Genomic DNA, 15035 nt, shown 5'->3' with positions numbered 1-15035 from the left:
CAACTGACTGAGCCACCCAGGGGCCCCTACATTTCATTCTTTCTAATGGTTGTACAGTATTCCATACCATTGTTCTAATAATTGATGTACCCATTCCTCTTTTAATCAGAATAGTTTGTTTTCCTGTTTTCATGATATAAATAATACAACAATGGACATTCTTGTCTATTTACATCCCCATAGGACAGAGTCCTAGAAGTAGAATTGGCCTGTTAAAGATCACACCGTTTTTGGAATACCACTTAGAGCAGTCTTTTGCAATATTTAGTAACCATTGCATTTTGTCATTCTTTCCCATTTTACATGAGGTTGGAATTTTACTCTGGTTTAATTGATTCTTCAAATACTATATTGAGATGTCAGCATAAAGAGAACTTATCTTCTTAAATGGAACGGGGAAAAGGAAAGATTGTGCCACTAATGTTAATTTAATCAGTAAGTTTTAATGATGTGATATTTGGATTTTCACCCTAACAAAACTCATTTTAAAGTTGAATTCAGCTTAAGTTTTATATTTATTTTATGTTATGCCACATCTAAGGAGATTTTAACTATTTGAATGGGTAGTCTTATCTTAAAAAACTTATCCTACATCATGGATTTGAAGGGGAGGGTGTTTCAGGCAAATATGGGATGAAGTGCTTTTCAGCATATAAGACTATTGCAATCCAGTTCTGTTGAAGTGCTACAAAATGATTTCTGCTAAATTTAATGTACATTTTCTGTTTTGTTTTCTTTCTGTTTTTGTGTTGAAACAAATACTTCCATTATTTCCTTTGTATTGAATAAAGGGAAGCACCTAAGAATTCTGAACTTCTAAGTGTTAAAAATGAGGAATGTAGGTTATCATTATATGGGCCATATTTTGAGCTAACTTTCAAAAAGGGCCATATTTTGAGCTAACTTTCAAAAAGGTAATGGAGATTTCTAAGAATGGGGATATATCACAGCCTCTCAAATGGGAAATTATGAATAATGTTCAAAGAGGGTTGAGGAGTTAGGGTCATATTGGCTGATGGTTTTTATGGGCTGTTTGATGATGCCTCTCGGATTCCCTCCTGTATTCTCCCAGTTCCTTTCCCCACCTATCCTGACTGCTGTAGTCACAAATGAAAGTTGATCTTTTTCTTTTTTTAAATCACTTTATTGTTACATTTGTGTCACTGCTTTAAAAATCAGAAGATTTTAAAGTGGATAAAGAGTCCTTGGCCATTGATTCCTTTCTCTTGCCCTGAAGCAATAAAACTCTGGTGTAAACACAAGTTATCTGTCTTTCCAAATGATTCCTACTGAATTTCTTTCAGCTTTTTTGTAATTAAGAAAACTTGATGGCTGATGAGAATGGAGTGATCAAATCAGACTCCTCCCTCTCCTTGCCCTCTGCACATGTGCCTGTTCCTTGATTCTTTCTGACTTCCTTTACCATTGCAGTTCCTCCTCTTTCTCCTCTTTCAAGCTCTGGATGGAAGCATTCCTTGCTACATCCTCACCCCAGAGGAGACTTTTCTTGCATCATGTTTATCACTATGATTCGAGATGGTTCTCCTGTTTGTCTCTCCAATTAAACAGTGAGGAGAGGGAATGTGTCTCTTTCTTCATATGTCTAGTACCAAGCACAATATCCAGCTCTCAGTAAATGTTTAAATGAGTGAGTGAATGACCAATTGACTGAAAAAACCAATGGACAAATACTCCATCCTTAGATATCGTAAATGTATTTCAATCTAGAGGAAGAAAGATGGGTTAGAGGTCCCTCTTTATTTTCTGAGTCCATGTTAAAGCAATAATCCTCTTATTTAGACTCTTTAAAGTCTTTGTGTGAAGATGATAACCACTCACTTTGGACAATGACTACCGCATGATTTGGTGTTTGTTAATGTGCCAAAAGGCATCATGACAGCATTTGTCCATCCATCATTTGGTAATTTCCTGGATTCTTAGGCAATGGAAGTGATTCCAGAGGTTTGTCGTAGAGACTTCTGATCGTTTGGATTGGGCCAAACTAATTTATACAAATTTGAATCTTTAGGGGGCATTTGTACCAAGAAATATTCTAAAATTTGTGTGTGATTAAGTCCAGGTTTGATTGCCCACCACCCCCCCCTTTTTTTAATTTGTAAGTTGAGGGCAAGATTGACAAGACAAAATATGTCATGAAAACTGCTAAACAGTGGCACTTGGGAAACATGGTGTGTGCTTTTGTGAAAGTGATTAAACTGAAACAGGATTAGCAAAAATTTAGGGTTCAAGATTAGCATAGAAATTAATTTCTGAACAAGCAGGTTGTCTTGTTTCATTTAATAGCTTCCTGTGTGATTATGTAAAGTTGAAATTAATTTCTGAACTTTTTTTAGGCTTGAAATAATAGTAGTGTCTCTCCACTTTCTACTTGTGTTTGTGTCTAGATTCCCATCTTGTGTCCTCCCCTCATGCAGTGGCCAATCAAGAGTTTATTTTTACCCTCATGAGTTTCTGAGCAGTTGCTTCTGCCCCTATTTATCTCATGTGGCACTTTCCAGGTTGTATCTGAACCATTCCTTAATCAGTATATTTTTGAGGAAGATCTTTACCGTGCTAAGCAATCCTGGGAAAATTTTATGAAGAGACTGCTCAGCAGCCTTGAATTCGCAAGTGCTTAATCAGAGCACAAACTTGCTCCAGCTTGCAGAGTCAGTGTCCTGAATGCATCCAAATCCACACAGCAGAGTGACTGTGCAGGGGGCCAACCCCTTACAGGGACTTGCAATGTGGACCCATCATCCTACTTCACTGAGGAAGAAGAAAGATAAAAAGAAGAAAGAGTTGAGTTGACAGAAGTCTCAGGTGCTATACTTCCTGGCTCTACAGAAGTTTTCTGGGTGTTAGTTCCTTATGATTTAGGCTCTATTTTTTTCTCCTTTCCACTGCCAGCTAAACTCCTGCCTCTTTATCATGCCTATCTTGATATGATTCCTTAGATTCTTAATAAAATGTTTTATGCCTGTGTGAAGTGTAAACATACTAAACCCTTGTTAAACTGGTACTAGTTTATTCTGGACAGAGTTCTCTTGCTCCAAATTGAAAGCTACTCTTCTTCCAAGTACATTAGGTGCTCAGTTGAGCTTAAAACATTGGCTACCCCAAGTTTCTTGAAGGAGAAATATCTTTATTTCTTAACTTCTAGTATCCTAAAACAAGATATTTTCCTGTAGTTAGGTTTTAAAATGATGGTGCAATTACAAATAAAAGTTATTCCTATGGCTACTTGAAATATCCACTGAGAGTTCAAAGTGATCAAGAAGAGGAACAGATGTGTGCATGGCATTTAAATAGTACATATGCATAATGGTGTATAAGGTCATATTAGTTTTGTATATAAGCTCACTTCAGGAAAAACATAATCAGAAGAGTAAAATAAATGCTAAAAATAACACTAGAATTTGCTGAAGAAAAGTAAACATATCAAACAGATATATAAACATTAAAATGTGACTTGATATTTAAAATTTTTAAAGTACACTTATTGGGGCAACATTCAGTTGGTTGCACATCTGACTTGATTTTGGCTCAGGTCGTGATCTCACAGGTTCGTGGAATGGAGCCCCAAGTCAGGCTCTGCATTGACAGCATGGAGTCTCCTTGAGATTCTATCTCTCCCTGTCTCTCTGCCCCTCCCCTGCTCTCTCTCTCTTTCTCAAAATAAGCACTTAAAAATAACAAACTAACTATAGTATATTTATTGAAATTTACTAAGAACAGCACTTAATAGGATTCCAGTAACTCATTCACTCTCAAAATTTTCCTGAAAATACTATTTACATGCAATAACATTAATATTAAATATTTAAGGTAGAGTTTAACTTCAACATTTAAGAAACACACAAATCCTGAGATAGCAGCATTATAATCTTTTAATCAATTACAATCAAATAGCATAAACTAGAAAAATACTGAGTTAATAGTCATCACTAATTAGGACAGTGACAATTTTGGATAAGAAAATCATCTGCCATGATTATTTCAATAACTTACTCATTACTGTGAAGAGAGCATAAACAGATTCTTTTACCGTTCTTTTAGTGTTCTTTGCAGAAATAATCAAATGACAGCTCCACTCTAAACCATGTCACTGACTTATGTGATCCTTTGGACAGCCTTCATTGTTTCCATCAATAAGGATAAACATGTTGAAACCTAATTTTTAAGATCTATTGACTAAATGAAATATAAAAAATAAAGCAGTATTTAAGTACAGGTATACTGGATATTTATAATGGGTTCACTAAACATAAATACATAGGAATATTGACAAATTTTTTATAAGAACAACTTCCCTAGCATGAAAAGCATATTAATAGTGCCACACATTGACATTTACATCCACATATGACATTTAAATCCAGTTACATATGGTTGCTAAATAAAGGACCTGATACAATCAAAGAAGTTTTAGAGCTCAAAGGATTCTTGAGAGCAGCTAGTCCAACCTCCTTATTTTATGGATAAAAAAATTATGGTTCAAAAAAGCGAAGATATTCACTCATATGTCCAAGGAGTTACTGCAGATCTAGGTGTCCTTGGCTAGGTGGGGTAGTTATTCCCTTAGAGGGCTGACTTTTGTTGGGAACTTTGAATATGTATGCCAAACATTGTCTGGAAAATTAATACATAACTTTCCACAGGTGCAACTTTTCCAATGTATATATGCCACTGGGATTAACAAAATACACTCTTTTTAAAAAATGTTTATTTATTTTTGAGAGAGAGAGTGTGCGTGCGAGCAGAAGAGGGGCAGAGAGAGATGGAGACACAGAATCTGAAGCAGGCTCCAGGCTCCAAGCTGTCAGCACAGAGCCTGATGCAGGGCCTGAACCCACAAACTGTGAGATCATGACCTGAGCTGAAGTCAGGCAGTTAAGCCACTTGAGCCACGCAGGCACCCCAACAAAATATAGTCATTTTAAAATGGTTTTAAAAATTGGTGGGAGTTTTTTGTTGTTGTCATTTTGTATTAGTTTCATCAGTAGATTCTCAAAATACAAAATATCACATGGAAACCATTGAAAAATTTTGAAGTGAATATGAAGTTGGGCAACCACAACCCAATATTCCTTTTCCTTACCTATTTATTGAAACTCATAATGATTCAAAATGTCACAAAAATGGGAAAGGGATAATGATTTATTTGTTACCGATTGTTATTATTATTACTATTATGATGATGATGATGATGATGAACTGAAGGAATGGAGGACCAGTAGTACTGATCAAAAGATAAGTCTGAAACTAATGAAACAGTAGAAGATAATAGTAATTCTGATATTGGTATGTACCCCAGGCCACTGGAGCATTATTACCATGTGCTCATATCAAGTGAAAGATAATCTTTACACACTTGTTAAGATACATGGAACATTTGATTTTAATGGCATTTTCCACTTAAGAGTAGCATCATAGGAATATCTGCCTAATCCTTTATCCTGACTTAACAGCAGCACCCCTGACTCTCTCTCATTTTTAAACATCTCTAGAGAAACCTGCAAAACCCTATGGGTATCTAATTTTTAAAATCAGCACTGGCAGGTCTTCCTTCTTTTTAACCTTATGGCAGGGTAAGCTTATTTCCTTTTGTTCATTCATTCTTCATTGCATTCTTTATATGCTTAAAAGTAGTATTCCTTTTCTCAAGCAAAAGAATCCAAGTTACTTCAGCTCTTATAAAGCATCTTTCCCACAAATTAGCACACTCAAAAGTATCTGTATAAAATTTTGCTCTGTGAGTAGACCGTGAGCAGCACATCCCTAGAACAAAACACTCTGCCATGAGTCTGCACAAAGGCAGGGTTTGAGAAAATATGCCAAGCCTTTCCCAGATGAAATGAGGACCCGGAACACAACCCTTATTACAATTCAACAAACCAATTGCTCATTCACAGTCAGAATGTTCTCAGAGTCTCCTCTGCTATTATATTCTGTGGGTTCCATGCTCGCCTTGATGAGTGCGCCTCATTCCCATTAACTTTAATGAGTTTTACCCGCACATCAAAAGAGACTGACCCACTGTATGTGGGGAACTGCCATAGGCTTTATTTCTCAGGAAACAAGATGCCACAGGGGTAATCTTACATGGTATGATAGTAGCAGTCTTCCTTAAGGTCTTCTCTCCATAACAGAATCTGTTCCTGTTTCTCTTTGTATTTAAAGTGCTTGGAATCCAAATAAACTTTTGCATTTAAAAGAGAAACTAAGATTTTTAGGCTACAAATTTGGCAACCCAGAAAAACCTAGTTTTCATTTCAACAATTTGAGAAATAGCACAAATTGCTAAAGAATTGCGACTATTATTTGTATTGAATCAACTAATACATGTACAAAATGACATTTTTAACTCTTGGATTTCTTAGATTTGTTTAAAAGGGTTGACATTTTATGTGCTTAACTATCTTGGAATTATTTTTCTATACTACTCTTACTACTGGTCTTGCTAGTTACTACCGTTAACATACTACCAAAAGGACTTGCTGAATAAGAATTCTGTTTTGCTTGTCTTAAACATCTCCCTTTCTCATTTTTTTTTGGAATGTCCTGCCAAAAGTTTAGTTACATTGAAGGAAATGGAAACAGTATATGAAGGAGGGATGGCTTTTATGAAATGGAATTTGTGGAATGCCCTTATTTTGGATGAGTTGCAGACTCCCAAATTCCATAGAAACCCAAATAAAAACAGTTATATGCCAGTTAAAACAAGACTTCACTCAGACTTGGAACAGCCTCTGTGTCATTTGGTGGTATGGCACTAACCTAAAGACTGCAAAACAAAGCCACAAGACTACAACATTGACAATGGAAAAGAAACATGAGTTGATTCAAAGTGCCTCTAACATTCAGCATGTAAGTCTGAAAATATCCTGATCACAAAAGTAATTTGAGCAAGCTAGTTGTTTAATTTGATTAAGAAGAAATTATGGCCCATTCAAATTTGTCATTCTTCAGCAGTTTATCTACCTATCTACCTATCTATCATCTATCTATCTATGACCTACCTACCTGTCTATGCTTGTCATGTTTATAATAAGAAATTATAAGTGATTAAGCTATTATCAGATAATAGAGATTGAAATACTTATTTGCTCTTCATTAGAAGATGCAATCTGTGGGCCTACTTCTAGGACATGATCCCATCCTGACTTGAAAATGAGCTCATTACAATAGGAACCATGCCTTTCATGTTTATATTTCTGATTTGAGTACAGTCTTTGGCACACAGTGGGTACATATTGATGGTTATTGAATTAGAGGGCATATCAAAATGGTATTCCAGGGATGCCTGGGTAGCCCAGTTGGTCGGACATCCGACTTCGGCCCAGGTCATGATCTTGAGGCTTGTGGGTTCCAGCCCTTCATCAGGCTCTGTGCTGACAGCTTGGAGCCTGGAGCCTGCTTTGGATTCTGTGTCTCCCTCTCTCTGCCCCTTCCCCAGCTCACAGTCTCTCTCTCTCTCTTTCTCTCTCTCTCAAAAAAAAATAATAAACATTAAAAAAATGGTATTTCAAAGAGATAGTCTACCTAAGTTTCAAAACTCCTGTTCAATATATTCTGCCAGTCAATGTCATTTTAAGGAATGTTGTGAATGAGAAGGTATAATTATGTGCAGCATTACAAAAAATTCTCTACTTTAAATTCTAAGAAAAAATGTAGATATATGAGAAAGTATATATGAGAAAGTATATAGGATGCACATGTAAGAAAGAATATATGACAATATATTTCTCAGAAAATAACCCAGAGATAGCTACTGTTAATGTTTTCACATATTTTTCCCCAGGCTACTTAAGTATTCATATTTTTTTATATTAGAACAAATTTGGGATAACATCAAATTTCCAGAATATATCAAACTCCAAATATGTTTCATATATAAAATAATCCAGAGTAAACTGAAAATAACTACCCTATAACCTGCATGCACTTAATATATATCACTTTCAAACAATAAGAGTTCTCAACAAAATTAATCTAAAAACTTAAAGCAAGTAGGATTTGGATCATTGAAACAGGACTAGTGAGACTCAGGAGATTCTTGGATCTCTAGATGGTCTGCATTCCTGAAGTGTTTCCACCTGTATGAAGATTCCTCTATTTTTTAAAGGACAGGGGCGCCTGGGTGGCGCAGTCGGTTAAGCATCCGACTTCAGCCAGGTCACGATCTCGCGGTCTGTGAGTTCGAGCCCCGCGTCGGGCTCTGGGCTGATGGCTCAGAGCCTGGAGCCTGTTTCCAATTCTGTGTCTCCCTCTCTCTCTGCCCCTCGCCCGTTCATGCTGTCTCTCTCTGTCCCAAAAATAAATGAACGTTGAAAAAAAAAATTAAAAAAAAAAAATAAAGGACATTTCATTTTAGTAACTTTGTGTATTTATTCTCTATGACTTAACAGAGTTTGATGGGCAAGTCTTTCCTCTAAGTTGTATGTGTACTTGGTAACATCTGATCTAAAAATACCCTCACAAATATCTATTATTGTGATGATTTAGCTAAAAATACTCATCTGAATGGCATGGGCTGTGGCAGCTGATTACAGCCGAGTTAACTGATGAGATGACTGGGGAAGGTGAAGAGTTTTACCCTAAGGTAAAATCAAAGAATTGTCAGCAGCCTGTTCCAATACAAGGTGAACATACGGAACACTGTCAAAGCCAGAGCTCTTTTATTAGGATTAGGATGACACTTGGGATACATACCACGGTAACATGAACCCACAGGCCACACCGTGGATGTACACATAGTAAATCAGAAGGGAGGACTGAAACTGCAGTGGCCTCTTTTCTTTCTAATCCCTAAATCACTGTGGCACATGATTTCTTTAGGGCCAAGAAGTTGCCTTGCACTGCAAAATATTAAAAGGCATGGCAGTATTTTGAGGCATCAAATGAAAAGATCGCTTTGAAGTGCTCTAAAATTATACTCCTTTGGCTGAAAAGAGTTAACTCACTTTCAAAAATACTTACAACTGAAAACGAATTAGGCACCATGGAGAAGAAGATTAGTTGCAGTTACTCACTTTTGATTGAAAAGACTCAAAAGTCTTGCTCAAGGCTCATGTTATTGAGATCCTAATTGGTGTGGATCAGGGAGCTCACTGTTTAATAATCCTACACCACTTTTTCTGATAGAATGAATATACTGTTTCCAACAATAAGATCAAATGGGATAACTGGCTTGATGCTATACTGTTTGAATAAGGAGGAATTGGGAAAGAAAGCTTGATAAACAATGTATTGCCAAATAAATAAACTGGCTATAAGAATGCCCTAGAAGGGTAAGTATTTCACTCAATGACATTTTATCTTTTCCAACTTTTTGCAAGTTGGGAAAAAGAAGTATTACAAACATGCAAGGAAGTGATTCTTGGGAAGTATTGGGAAATATTAAAATAAAGTCATAGTTGCAGGACACCTGCAACTATGTGATAAACACGTAAGTGTTAAACACATAAGAAATGCTCAACATCACTTGTCATTAGGGAAATGTGAAGTCAAACTACAGTAAGACATTACTTCATACCCATTAGAATAACTTTAATAAAAAAGGCAGACAATAACAAGAATTGGCCAGGTTGTGGAGAAACTAGAACTCTCATACATTGCTAATAAGACTATAAAAATGGTACAGCAAGTTTGGAAAATGTTTGGAATTTTCTTATAATATTAAATATAAATTTACTATAGGGGCGCCTCGGTGGCTCAGTCGGTTAAGCGTCCGACTTCAGCTCAGGTCATGATCTCATGGTTTGTGAGTTCAAGCCCCGCGTCTGGCTCTGTGCTGACAGCTTGGAGCCTGGATGGAGCCTGCTTCCGATTCTGTCTCCATCTCTCTCTGCCCCTTCCCCGCTCATGCTCTCTCTTTCAAATATAAATAAAACATTAAACAATTTAAAAAATATATATAAATTTAGTATATGACCCATTAATTTCATCCATAGGTATCTAAGAGAAATGGAAACATATATCCACACAAATATTTGTGTGTTCAGAGCAGCATTACCCATAATAGCGAAAAAGTGAAAACAATCTAAATGTCAACCAACTAGTAAATGGATAAATAAAATGTGGTATATGCATATAATAGAGTACTAGACAGCAATGAAAAATAATGAATTATTGGTGCATGCCAATATATGGATGAACCTCAAAAATGTTACAGCAAGTAAAAGAAGCCAGATGCACAAGACACATATTGTATGATTACATTTACATTAAATGTCCAGAATAGGCAAATCCCGAAAGAAACAAACAAGATTAGCAGTTGTCTGGGACTGAAGATGGAAACAGGATTGTCTATATGGACGCAGGGAGAAAAGACACGGACTGTCGGGACCCAGTATTGACTACTTGGATGATTTGGATTATACTGTTTGAAGAGTATGCAAAGTGATGAATACATTGTGGGAGAGTTGTGGACTTAGAAACCACAAGGCAACCTTGTCAAGGAAGGTTCAGAGCACTTGACCTTATAACAAGGGTGGGGCAGTCTTTCTCTGGGAAATCCAGAGGTTCAAACCTAATGAAATAGATTTTAGGGATGAATATTAGAGTATTAGAGTATTAGTATTAACTTTCTTTCATTAGGATAAAGGCTTTTTTGTTTTGTTTTTTTCTCTTTATTAGGGAGAGTTGAGGTAAGGGCCCTAGACAAAACCAGTAGGGAGACTAAGAGTAACAGCCTTGTCTGGGTGTGGTGGTGGGTATGGGTAGGTGTTTAAGTGCAAACCAGAATAAAGTGGTCCCTGGGCTAACCCTGCAAAATAATTTCAAACTTAATAATGTTAGAGTGGTAAAGGCACCATTTTGTGGATGCAGAAATTTCAGCTCAGAGAGCTTCAATGACTTCAAAGGTCACACCATAAGCAGAACCTGAGATACTAATTCAGGTCTCCTGACTCCCAGTTTGGGTCTTTCTACTACAAATGAATTTGTGCCCCAGCATTTCTTTGCAGTGTAGTAAGACCATTTTTGCCTGTTCTTTAAACTGGTAATTGATTATCCTGTGCTGAGGAGGATGCAGTGAAGGAGGAGTACTACAAGATAAATGCTCTGACTGAAAACAGCAACCCTCAGTTCCCTGGGGTGATGGAAGCCAAAGGTAACTTCCAAGTATCAGGAAATCCACATGGGAAACCATCCAAATGGAACACATTTTATCATAATCCTTGTGGTCCAAAGGGGAATACCAGAGCATGTGGAAAGATCAGTTCGGCTTTATCAGCAGTAGAAATTCTATCTATTGTCTATGTCAGAAAGCTTTTGAACAGTCTTAGTGTAGAAACAGTTTAAAAATAGAATCTGTGCCATGAAATCATCAGCAATATAGGCAATAATATGGGCAGATTTATATAATTAAAAATAAAGTCATTAAATATAACAAAATGTACATTCTTTGATATATTTTGGTCTGTAGGACCTTTAAAAAAAAATCATCAAAGACAGGCTACAATCCAGTGGTGGCAATATGTTTATCCAGGCCATTTCATTCCATTACATCAGAGGTTGCTACAGATGGAACCAGTCAATGCCCAAGGTGGCCTGTAAAAGGCACAAGAGATAATTAAGAGAGTAGGAAAAGCAGATGGAGAATCAAAAAGGAAGGAAGGAAGAAAGAGGAAACAATCTAAAATAGGAGTAAGAGGGAAAAAAGAGAGAAGTAAAGGAAATAACAAAAGAGAAACGAATAGAGATATATGTGGTAGGCAGTTCATTGCTTCAAGAGAATTTATCTCATCCTGCTTTATATATTCTCTCTCCATATTCAACACCACCATAATCCAACATTTTACTGCAGAAGAAATAATGTTTGTTGTAAAAAAATTAGAAAATATAGAAAAGCAAAAAGAAAATTAACATTAGCTATAATTCCACCATCTAGATTAAATCACTGTCAACATGTCAGTCAATAACATTGTCATCTTATTTTCAAAACATTTTCTTTTTACAAAAATGGAATCATACTACCTTTATTTCTTTGTAGCCTGATTTTTTTTTCACAGAAATCATTATAGATATTTTTCTACCTCAAAAATATATACTTTTAAAATATTTTATTATTACTTTTTTAAAGTTTATTTATTTTGAGAGAGAGTGCCTGTGTGTGCACACTTATCCATGCAAGAGAGGGAGGGGCAGAGAGAGAGAGAGAGAGGGAGAGTGTGAATCCCAAGCAGGCTCCACTCTGATAGTGTTGAAAGCGTGAAGCCCTATGTGTGGAGCCCGAAGTGGGGCTCAATCTCATGAACTGGTGAGATCATGACCTAAGCTGAAATAGAGAGTCGGATGCTTACCCAACTGAGCCACCCAGGTGCTCCTAAAATATTTGAAATATTTGCCTGCATCGTAATGTAATTTCATAAGAATTTGATCTACAGTACACGTTATGAATTTTTGCTACTTTACTTTTACTTTGTTACCATGTTTGTAAAATCTCAGAATTTCTAATGTAAATACTTTTTGAGGGAAGAAAAGAATTATTTGTGGGTACTAAGGCTAGAAATAAATGAATTATATGCTGAAGTCCTGTACTAGACTGTGCTGAAGAGAGATTGGAAGCCTATTTGGGGAAAGAGGAATATTATTATTCCTTACTATGTAATAGATGTGTTTGAAAGAAGTTGTGTGTCCATCAGAAAAACCACATTATTATTTGAGAAGCTTTTTGAAGAAAATGCAGAAGCATGGATTGGCAAAGCAAACATTTATCATCTACTTGCAACTTATAATAATAGGGAAAAATAACAAAGCCTTAATTATGAAGTGATTATACAGCTTTTCATAGATTTCAGAAACTCTTATGCTGCACCAGGTCTTTACAATGTTCCCTGATGTTTCAGATCCACAGTTATTTGTTGCTAGTAACTCACATTTACCTTCTAGAGAGATGTGATTTAGAGAAATGTGGGTTGTACTCAGGGAAGGGCATCTAACTTGACTTTCACCGGCTAATTCAGCAACTGCTTTAAGTGATTTGTATTTTCCAAAGTGATTATCTCAGCTGGTATTTCAAAATATAATCTAAATCCTTCTGTTAGTAATAAATCCACAGAAATCCATAAAACCTAGAGTGTTTCATGTTATTATTATTATCAAACATTCCTTGAGCTTTCTGACTATGTTCCAGGTATTGTATAGGGCCAAATGTTCATTTGCGATTCTTACCTAGAGGGGCTCACAGTCCAAATTTGGCCTAAAGAGAGCAGGAATAAGAGATATTTACAAAAAATTATGTTCTTGTGGTTAGTCAATGAATACAATTTCCTGTTTCTCACTGTAATAATGATTTATGAATGACAGTGGTAACAATCTCAAAGAGACAACTCCGTTAGCAACCTCTGCAATTATTTTTTAGCTTTGTGGGGTTAACCTTATTGGGGTTGATTAAATTCAAGCTGTGATATTTCATAAAAACTCAATGGAGGGTCCAGATGGCCCAATAATACCTCCTTTTGTGAGAGAAAATAACTTGAAGATTTTTGTCTAAGGTATTTGTGCTGGTGGGACCTGAATGAATTGTTATCCCTTTAAAAGGAGTCTGCATTACAAATAATTTTTATAAAATACTAATCATTAAAAAACAGAATTCTGCTTTCACTATTTCAGTTATGTTCTAGGACCAGAGTGGCAAGAACATGACATTTTGAAACTAGACTCTGATACCATCTTTGGGATTTCAGTCTGAAAATACAGTTCTGGAAAATCAACAGAACAAGGCTCTGTGGAACAAAATGCCAGGAAGGTCAATGCATTACATTCCTACTGTTCCAGTCCCATGCTCACAATTACCTTAACTCTTGTCAAAATATTTTCTACAGTAACAGCCAAGACATAATTAGCACCTTTTCTTCACGCTGAAAATATCATTGGTAGCCATAAAACATAAATAAATTTGGAGAAAGCCTTTCAGCACCCAACTCAGCAAATGGTTACAGGGGTTATTGGGTATATCACGATTTGCCTACTAGTGGGAATAGCACCCCATCTTACTCTGGCTTCTGTTTGTCTGGAAGTTCTACCTGTATGAGACAGGGAGAAAGAGAGAACTTTCTCTTTCAAAGGTGGGGGTTGGTGGGAGGTGGAAATGAGTTATGAAATTCAACAGGAAATTACACAATAAACAATCATTCAGTGCTTTAATTATTTGGTTAATTTTCCTTCCTTATTCTCCAACTTCTTTGTGTATTTTGTGTGTAATCAGGCGACATTGTGAAGTAGTTTGTTCTTCAAACTACTTTGCCTGTCTTGTATCAGAAGGGCAAAAGGTATTGGTCAATTTTGTCATGAATGCAAAGGCCCTTTATTTGGCTTTTTGTATGTTCTTGGTGGAGGCTACAAAAGCGAAAGTGGTTATGATCAGAGATTTCCAGCAGGGGGTGCAGCCGCTTCTATAGGGTAAGTTCTTTTGAAGCCAAATCACATCAAACATCTGAATATTGCAGATGGTAGAGCTGGAATTTTGATAACATTTATGGCTGTCTTCTCTTTTGATCCTAGAAAAACCATGCATATTAATATTTTGTTAGGACATGTTAAAGAACTAGAAATTTGTGGAGAATATTTAGATTAAAAACCTAAAATGCCTGACTGAAATCTTATTCTGCTAATTTTTTCAAAGTAAATGACAAACAAAGCTTCGGGTAATTTTAATTATCCAGTAGAGTGGAATAAGTGGTTAAATTTTTTATTGTAGATAAGAAGAGTAGATGGTCTGAGAGAGCTTGGTAATATTTACTCATCTCTCACCTCTCTCTCTCGTGTGCATGTGTAAAGAATAAATCACTTATTTTCTCAAAATTTCTCCTTTGGGTGGGAAGGGTGAGTGTTTAAAGCTATTTATCTGAAGGCCTGGCTCCTGATAAACTTTAGGAGATGCCATCTTATTCTTTGTCTTTTATTTTTTCCTCTTTATTGCCTTTTATTTGTAGATAACTAAGCATTTTCAGCCATAGGACTTTGGCCCCCAATCCTCATGTTCAGATTTTTATTTGTACAGAAAACTATATGCTTCATTTTTTGAG

The sequence above is a fragment of the Puma concolor genome, chromosome B3, assembly GCF_028749965.1.
Source record: "Puma concolor isolate L17-30 chromosome B3, mPumCon1.1.hap2, whole genome shotgun sequence".
Taxonomy (NCBI): domain Eukaryota; kingdom Metazoa; phylum Chordata; class Mammalia; order Carnivora; family Felidae; genus Puma; species Puma concolor.
The sequence above is the reverse complement of the archived record's forward strand: the minus strand, read 5'-3'. Positions refer to the sequence as shown.